At 41.8% G+C, this 9,728-nt stretch overlaps 1 pseudogene; it reads left to right on the top strand.

Annotated features, from left to right (window-relative positions):
- Positions 1-6,152: 6,152 nt before the first annotated feature.
- On the top strand, positions 6,153-9,393 carry LOC122745865 (annotated as a pseudogene).
- Positions 9,394-9,728: the final 335 nt, after the last annotated feature.

The following is a 9,728-nucleotide window of genomic DNA, read 5'->3' as shown; positions in this document are numbered from 1 at the left end:
CAGGTTGGTGTCAGCCTTGAAAAAACATGACCCACTCTTTACCCCTTTGGGTAAGTTGAGGAGACACTGAGCTTCAGCAGAGCAGAAACCCAGCAAAAGACCTTCAGAGAGCTTTAAAATTTTCTTTTTGACAAAGGGCATTTATTTCAAAGATATAGCAAGCACAGAAGTACATACATTTTTCTCTCATACTTGGGGACACCCTTCTCTTCATAGCACCTTAATCCTTGAGGATAGCAACCTCAAATTCAACACACTTCCTCTACACCATTGGTTCTACCAAGTTCATGCTGCTGGATGGGTTCAAGCTACTGCTGAGTGGTGTTATTCCTCAGTCCTCCCTGCTGTAGTGGCTGATTGGAAAACTCAGCATGGACTTCACTCCTGGGCCTCCTGTTGGCTTCTTCTGCCCATTCTCACAAACCTCACATTGTGATAGTCATCTCTCACCTCCTTCCCCTAAAAGTAGGAAAGAATGGACACAAAAGAGACAGAAACAACCTCAAGGCTCTTTGTTCTGGTCTTCGTGAGGCTTCTTTGGAGTACCTTTACCTCCCCAAAGGCCCTCAGCAGGGCCTCTCACATGTCTACCTCTTCATTCCTAGCAACCATGCTTCTCTGGATTCAGTCTATGTTACAACTTTGTCTGGAAGGCACATCACACCTATGACCCTTGTCCAGCTTAAATTTTGTTACAACCTCCAGATCTTTTCTTCAAAAAAATGTTGTCTTATTCAAGTGAAGTACTAGAGCAGAATCAATTATACTTCAGCCTAAGTAAAAGAAGCAGAAGAATTAATTGTGATCTCAAACCAAAAGCAAAAATGAACCTAATTAAAAGAGAGAATCAGGGAAACTGCATTTTGCTAAAATGTAGGATGCACAAAGAAGTAATATAAATTTTTTCTTATAGAAGGTTTCTCTGATAATGGTCTTGTTTCTCAAATATATAAGGAATAGAGTCAAATTTATAAAAATAAGATCCATCCCCCAGTGGATAAATGATCAAAGAATATGCACGGGCGGGTTTTTTTTAAAAAGGAAATCAAAGTTCTTTACAATCATGTAAAACATGTTCTAAATCCCTATTGATTAGGAAAATACAAATGAAAAAACATCTCTGGTACCACCTCATACCTATTAGATGTGCCAAATGCTGGAGGGGTTGAGGAATATAGGTACACTAATAAACTGTTGGAATTATGAACTGGTTTAAGGGGAACAACTTTAAACTGTGCCCAAAAGGTTATAACACTGTGCATACCCATCAATATCACCACTATGTCTGTACTCAAAAGAGATTTGAGAAAAAGGAACAAAAGTATAATAGTTCTTTTTGTGTTGGCAAAGATTTGGAAACTGAAGGGATGCTCATGAATTGGGGAATGAATGAAAAAGCTGTATCGTGATGGAGTGCTGCTGTGCTATAAGAAATGATGTGGGGGTGTGGCTACAGAAACAAAAGGAAACCAAACCACCATGGCAAGATCTCTGTTCACTGTTGCAAAGTGAAGTGAGAAGAACTGGGAAGTCACTGTGCATAATAACAGCAATGTTGGAATGATGATAACCATGATCAATACAATCATCTGGGAAAATTCCAAATTACTCATGAAATGCTATCTACTTCCAGCATGTGAAGTGATGAACTCTGAACACAAATCGAAGTATAATTTCCTGTTTTTATTTATTTATGTATTTATTGATGTGTTTATTTATTTTTCTTTGTGATATGGCCAATATGGAAATACAATTTTTATGAATTCTCACATTTGGTGAATTGATATCATTTTATTTGCCTTCTCAGTGTGTATGGGAGTAGAGAGAAAAGGGTCAGAATTTGGAAGTCATAATTAAAAAAGAAAAGAATGTAAAAATAAAGAAATAAAATTTAAAAGTGTTATCCCTTTGTACCTCTCCAGTTTTGAACTTCTGATATTGATTCTTCAAACCCAAGCATGAGAGTTTATATTTATCCTGATTAAATAACTTCTTACTAGAGTCAGCCCTAAGATCTAGACTCTTAAGTTGTTGGATCATGGGAGGGAGTAACCAATGAGGAAAAGAGTTCCTAAGACTCCTTGAGATTTGATCTATGGAGGTACCTATGGCCTCTGGATCCAGATTTCATCTGAATTCCTCTTTGGTAATTTAATCTCTAGTCTTTGCAGCACACAGGAGGGTCTAACTCTGTTCCAACAAAGTTGGAAGGGAGAGAAGATAAATAGGCACAGAATGGAACATGGGAACATAGGATAATCAAGTGAGAGCTGGATGTAGCCTTAGACATCCTTTAGTCCCTGGTATTTTATTTTATTTCATTTTATTTATTTATTTATTTTTGGTTAGGCAATTGGGGTTAAGTGACTTGCCCAGGGTCACACAGCCAGTAAGTGTTAAGTGTCTGAGGCCGGATTTGAACTCAGGTACTCCTGACTCCAGGGCCGGCGCTCTATCCACTGTGCCATCCAGCTGCCCCAGTAATGAGACATTTCTTCCCCCCCCCCTTTTTTTTCTTTTTTTTTTTTTAAGTGAGGCAATTGGGGTTAAGTGACTTGCCCAGGGTCACACAGCTAGTAAGTGTTAAGTGTCTGAGGCTGGATTTGAACTCAGGTCCTCCTGAATCCAGGGCCGGTACTCTATCCACTGCGCCACCTAGCTGCCCCTAGTCCCTGGTATTTTAAAAAATGATTCTTTGATTTCATTAATCTAGTATCCTTCTGGGCAGCAACTAGGTGGGGCAGTGGATAAAGCACCGTCTCTGGATTTAGGAGGACCTGAGTTCAGATCCAGCCTCAGACACTTGACATTTACTAGTTGTGTGACCCTGGGCAAGTCAGTCAACCCTCATTGCCCGGCAAAAAAAAAAAAATCTAGGAAGTTCCTGGTGTAAAAAGTCCCTTTATCAATGCAGATGGGCACCTCTGAAACTTATAGTCTTAGAGAGGTCCAACTGCTCATGGTCATATAGCCAGTCTATTGGCGATGGATGTTGAAGCCATTTCTACCCACTATGACATGGTGCCTCTCATTTAACATCAGAGGAAACTGAGGCTATGAACTTGTCCAAAATCACACAGGTAGTGAGAAGCAGAGGTGGAGATCCTGTCTCCAACTTGAATGTATTTCAATCAATGATTTTTCAGAGCAGGAGAAGACTCTAGACCCTAGAAATATTAGCACAGGAAGGTATCTTGGAACATAGACTATGAGCAGAAAGGGAGCACCCTTATTTGTCAGAAAAGGAAACTGAGGTCCACAGAGGTAGAGTGACTCATCCAAGTTTACACAATGAGTTAGTGCAGCATGGGGGCCAAAAACATGACTATAATTTTAGGCTGCATTAAGAGACATAGAATCATTTTCAGTTTTTACTGAATTTTCTTTTCTTCTTCCTCTTTCTTTCTTTAAAAAACTTCTTTGTTATCAGGGATGGCTTTGTTATCAGGTTACAATAGGGAAGGGAGGAGGAAAAGGAATCCAGGGGGAAATCCAGGCAAGATTAAAAAAAAACCCAAATTAATTTTTTCAAGAAAATCTTTTTAAAAGCATAAGAGTTGTGCTGTTGTGTGAATGACACTGGACTACTCTTGGTGGCTTCTGCTGTGGCCAGATGACCTCTGCTGTGTTGTATTTCTGGCCACCATGTTTGAAGAAGAATATTTTCAGGCTGGAGTTCATCCTGAGGAGGAGGGAGATCAGGATGGTAGGAAGACTGCAGATCTGACCTTAGGGAGATCAGCTGGCAGAGATGGAGACTTTTGCCTGTAGAAGAGTAACTCAGCCAGAGACTTAGTATTTATTAGGTAAACACTGTGCTAAACACTGGGGATACTGAGAAAACAAATCAGTCCCTGCCTGAAGGAGTTTTCATTCTAATGAGGGAAGACAATATATGAAAGAAAGCAGAGATCAGGGGTGTGTGTGTGTGTGTGTGTGTGTGTGTGTGTGTGTGTGTGTGTGCACCCTTGTGTACTTTTTGATGTAAGGTGGTGGGTCCTGGTTGTTTGAGGTAAGCTGGAATTTCAGCCTGGGGAGAAATGAAGAGGTGGCTGGGCCATGAGTCCTTCTTAAGTGGAGATTCTGGGAGGAGCTGTCCACTTGGCTCCCTCCAATCAGAGGGAGGGACTCCAAAGGCAGAGGGGACTGAGAATAGAGGAGTTCCAAGCTCCAAGTTCCAAGGCTCCATGATGTTCCAAGTTGAAAAGATTCTTGGAGCATGATGCAGGAATCTAGAGGAATGTAGCCTGAAGGGAAATGAAGAGATGAATGCTCTAGGCTCCTTCCTTAAATGGAGTTTCTGGGCTATGCCCTCTAATGAGAGGGAGGGGCTGAATTAATGAAAGTATTTTCCAGCTGTAAATTCCAGTGATCTTCTGTGGTGATCTTCTAGGGTGAAAGGATCTCTCTCCCGCCCCCCCCCCCATGGGAGTTGTAGAGAAGTCTGGACTGTAACTTGATGAGAAATGAAGAGATGGCTGTCCTTGTTCTCTTCCTTAGATGGAGGTTCTAGACTGCCCTCCTTAGAGAATAGCCTTCTCCCCAATGTCCTAGACTGGGGATTTCCCCCAACGTGGACCAGTGTTCCTTAGGCGCTGAATCCAGTTATCTTGATTCTAAATCCAGTGTTCTTTCCACTGCATCATGCTGTGATAGGACAGACACCAGCAATCAGAAGACCTGGGTTCTCCAGCCATAAATCCAGGCTCTTCCTATGATTCATTGTATGGGTGTTTTTCAGCTGGACCATCTTTATCCTGGCATCTTATGAGATATTTATGTTTCTGTGACTCAGGACAAATCACTTGACTTGGGCCTCATTTATGTAAAATGAGTTGGATTTACTCAATGATTCCAAAGGTCTTTTCTGGGCCCCAAATCCATGTTTCTATGAGTTAGTCCAATGCCTCCATTTTAGAGATGAGGCCTTTATGGATTATAAGCCTGAGATCAGGAGAGACAGACCTAGAGGGGTACTTCAGGGTCCTCCATAAAATGACTACCTCAGCCCTTTTTTTGTCTTGGGCAATGAGGGTCACAGAGCTGGCAAGTGTGAAGTGTCTGAGGTCAGATTTGAACTCAGGTCCTCCTGAATCCATGGCCAGTGCTTTATCCACTGGTCCACCTAGTTGCTCCAACCTCAGCCCTTTTTAATGTCTACCATTGATGCTGTGAAGGAGCTCTAGCCCCTCACCTACAGAATGACAGTGTCTCACTAACATGTTTTGTGGTCTCAAGTTCATTGTGTTATCTTTTCCATACAGCATTATGTTCTCTACTGAGGTATAGTATGGTATGTCTTCTGCAAAGGCATGGAGTCAAGGTTTCTATCCATACATGGTGCCAGACCTTCATTCTTCCTTATGTTTTTAGCTCTTCCTGGTGAGAGGACTTGGGTTACCAAGTCTTGTGCTTTCAGTTGTCTACCTGCTCAAGAAGAATATGGCCTTTTCCCCAGCCTCCTGTTGTTAGATAGATATCTGTCACAGTGCACTGACACTGGACTTCAATGGTTTCCTCATCACCTGCCTGTGGGCTGGGGCATCTGGGGCCCTGTCATCAACTGGTCTGTAGTAGGTTGGGCTCAGCCTTAGGGAGAGCAGGACCCACTCCCCATCCCTTGGAGTCAGCTGGGGAGACATTGCGCTACATGAGATCAGCAACTCAGCAGAAGATCCAGTGGAAATAGAGGGGCTAGTTGTTGTTGTTGTTGTTGTTTGGACTCCAGCCAACTTAGAATCAACCTGGACTCCATTTGTGGACCTCCTGGTGGCTTGTTCACCTGACCTTTTAAAGTTCACAATGTGATAACCATCTGTAACCTCATTCCACTAAATTCATGAAAGAAGGGACACAACCAAGATAAAAAGAACATCAGGGCTCTATGCTCTCTTTGTCTTTATAGATCTGGGTGCTTGTCCCTGTCCTCTTCAGAGGCCCTCAACAGCTTGTCCTTCTTTTGCAATGCCAGAAGGTCTGGGAATTTTACATTCATGTGGCATGTGTATGACCATACACAATGGATTGGCCATGTGGCCTTGAGTCAATTACCCACTATAGACCTCAGTTTTCCTGTTTGGAAAAACTGCTCAAGAAGGGGGTGGGGAGCAGTGAGAAATACACACAAAAGAATCTCTAAGGCTACTTTCGTTATGACAGGATGGTTAGGATTTAGCTGAGCAAAGAGAATGTTGCCCAGGAGAAAAATTAGCTACTACTCTTGCTCCTCATGAGTATTTTGGCAATTATCTTGGCTCATATTTTGTTTTGAAAACCTCCTGTCCCCAAATGCCATTTAGAAAGAGGGTAACAGTCACCAAGATTTACTATACACTAAAGAAAGCTATTTCGGGACGAAGAGCTGACCACAATATTTCCTACAGATGCCCCCAAAGTCCTCTTCATATTGATAAATTGTTAAGATTTTCATATAACTGTTTTTACATCTCTGTTAGCCAAAGTTATGTTTCTTGTGTTTATTCTGAACCTGTGGCTGGTTAACTCAAGACTAGATCATGGTGCTAATGAGGCTAAAGTGAACATTTGTAATATCCAAATGTATCAGGTAGTTTTATGCTATTACGTGACCATTAACTGTACCCTTCATTCCTGACTAGTTGAAATTTTTGATTTTTCCTTAAAAGAGGGAGAAATTTGAATGAATTCTTTGCCTTTCTTGGATAAATATTAAAATATAAAGCCAATAATCATTGATCTCATTTGAACTTTATAGAGGTTCCAAAAAAAAGAAAGTTCCCAGATTTTAGAGAGGGAAGGGACATTAGAGGCCATTTGGTTCCACACCCTCATTTTACAGCTGAAGAAACAGAGGTGGATAAATGCTAAGTATTTTGTCTATGATCCCACAGCTAATGTGTCTGAGGTAGGATTTAAATCCAAGTCTTCTTGACTCCAAGTCCAGTATCCTATCCATATGAATCAGTCAATAAAAATTTATTAAGTACCTACTATTTGACAGGTTCCCTGTATCACATAATACACCATGCTTCCATTTATCATACTGATAATACGTTTTTAGAAATAAAAGAAATAAAAGAAAAAGAAGTGGTTGATGTAGGAGAAGGGGTAGTAGTAGGAGTAAGAGTAGGACCAAGAGTAGGACCAGGAATAAAAGTAGTAGTAGTACTAGTAGTCCTAGAAGAAGAAGAAGAAGAAGAAGAAGAAGAAGAAGAAGAAGAAGAAGAAGAAGAAGAAGAAGAAGAAGAAGAAGAAGGAGAAGAAAGAGAAGAAGAAGAGGAATGGTAGTAGTCCCCAATTTCTGCACAAATTGGCAGAATCCATCCCCAGAGACTAGTGACTACCACTCTCTTATAACATAGTAAAGACAATTAACACAAAATATACTCAGAACCTACTTCACTCCTTCCCAGAAATATAAAATCCTTGGGAGGAGTAAACTTCAACTAACCCACCATAATTGTAGTGAAGCCCATGTTTATGAAATATGTGTCACACAGTTTAATTCACTACACTTGCTCAGGAAGTCCTTCTTTCTCTGTAGAGACTTCATGCAAATCTGATGATATTGTTGTTGTCTGCCCTAAGCTCTTGAAAAACACCTATGACTTCAAGAAGGTGATGTCTTGACTTGGGTTTGAAGTGGATATGAGTGGGTCAGAGCTGCACAAAGTTTTCAGCCTCACTCTCTCCTCCAGAGAATTTTTCTGGTTATATCAAGAAAGAAAACGTGGTTGGTAAAAGCTTAAGGTCTTTTGTTGTTTGGTAGTTACTCTATTAATAAAACGATCAGTGTCATCTCTCCATCTGCACATAATGGAGAGGGCCTAAGGACCCTGATTACATGGATGCTCTTCCATCATCTGTTGGTGATGACTTGATTAAAGGATCAGCCGCTAATATTGTCTATACATACAATGGAAAGAGAATTGCATGGTGCATTGGAAATCTTACATGGTGCACAACTGATGAAGATTTAACAGAGGCAGTAAATGGGAGTAAATGATATTTTGGAGACTGAGTTTTTTGAAGACTGTCTTAATGGTCAGTTAAAGGAGCTTGCCCTTGTTGGCATTGTCTCTGAAACATCCTCAAAAAAATGAATGGATCTGTTGCTTAAGAGAGAACTACATGGGGGCAGCTAGGTGGCGCAGTGGATAAAGCACCGGCCCTGGATTCAGGAGTACCTGAGTTCAAATCCGGCCTCAGACACTTGACACTTACTAGCTGTGTGACCCTGGGCAAGTCACTTAACCCCCATTGCCCCGCAAAAAAAAAAGAGAGAGAGAGAGAACTACATGGTTGGAATCCTGTTCTGAGTCTTTTTAATAAGCAGTCCTTGAGTCAACTGGAAATGAAGTCAAGGAAAACTATTTAGGACAACTGTCTGACTCCTGGTCCTTCAGGAGGCAGTTCAGATGTAGCATTTTTAGAAGGTGGTAGAGGATGGGATGGTTTTGTAGGGACTGTTCCAGGTAAGGACAGATTTTCTGGACCATTTGGACCAGGATGACTATTCCCCACCTTTCCCTGTTGGATGAACGTTATCACGTCCACCCTTAGGTTCTCCATGAGCTCCTGGGCGACCAGCCCCTACACCTCCTGTGCAAGTTCTACACCCATCACTAGCTGGGTGTCCTAATTGAGCCAGTCATATCCACTACCAGTTCTAATACCAGGAAAGCCTTTTGGGCAGACTCCAATTGGTCCCTTTTTCCTGGTTTTCCACCTCCAATGCCAGGCTACACTCCTGTTCCTGGTCCTCCATCTCCATAGCAGAGACCACTTCTGCCTCTAGGCCCTTTTACACCTTGCCCACCTGGCCCTATGGGGGCACCCCTTACACTTCCTCCCCTCTATCTCTTCCTGGACCAACGTTAGTTGCCCCCAACCAGCTAAACAAGTGAACCCAGCTTCATCTCTTTCCCAAACTAGACATGCTAATATCAGAGAGCCAGGGACTACCACCCAGAGACCCAAATGACTGAACTCCCTAATATAATAGGGGAGACACTAGGCCTCCTGGAGGAGAAATGCAATCTGCAAGAAGGCCATCAAGTGAAGCAGAGTTTGAAGAAATTGAGTATAAGAACAGGGTGATCTCCAGAGCTGTTGTGTCTGATCCTCTTGATTATGGGAGCGGTGGTGAGACATTGGTAACTGCTTTTCCCTTGGTTAAACAATCCAAAGTATTTGCTGATGATCATTGCAAAGGCCTTATTAGCTCTTTACTGGATATAGAACAGAGTCCAAATCTTATGGTTCCTGATCAAGAAGACATGAAAGATTAAGACAGAGAGTGTGTGAAGTAAATCCTGAGAAGAGAACAGATGTTACAAATGCTGTAATACAGATTGTTGTCATGATTATTATAGATGGAGAAGGGGAGAACAAGAAAGACCTTATGGCTTTTGAAACTTTCTTCCTGGTGATCCCCCATGCTCATCCATTGGCGATGGATGTTGAAGCCATTTCTACCCACTATGACATGGTGCCTCTCATTTAACATCAGAGGAAACTGAGGCTATGAACTTGTCCAAAATCACACAGGTAGTGAGAAGCAGAGGTGGAGATCCTGTCTCCAACTTGAATGTATTTCAATCAATGAAATCATGTGAAATCATGGAAAAATGCTCAGTTTGGAGACAACATCTCCGCTTCTGCTACTTAGTACCTGTGTAACTTTGGACAAGGTCATGGCCTCAGTTTTCTCAGATGTCAGATGAGAGGCATGATGTCATAGCAGGTAG

This window comes from Dromiciops gliroides, chromosome 1 (genome assembly GCF_019393635.1).
Source record: "Dromiciops gliroides isolate mDroGli1 chromosome 1, mDroGli1.pri, whole genome shotgun sequence".
Taxonomy (NCBI): Eukaryota; Metazoa; Chordata; class Mammalia; order Microbiotheria; family Microbiotheriidae; genus Dromiciops; species Dromiciops gliroides.
This window is presented reverse-complemented; position numbering and strand designations above follow the sequence as displayed.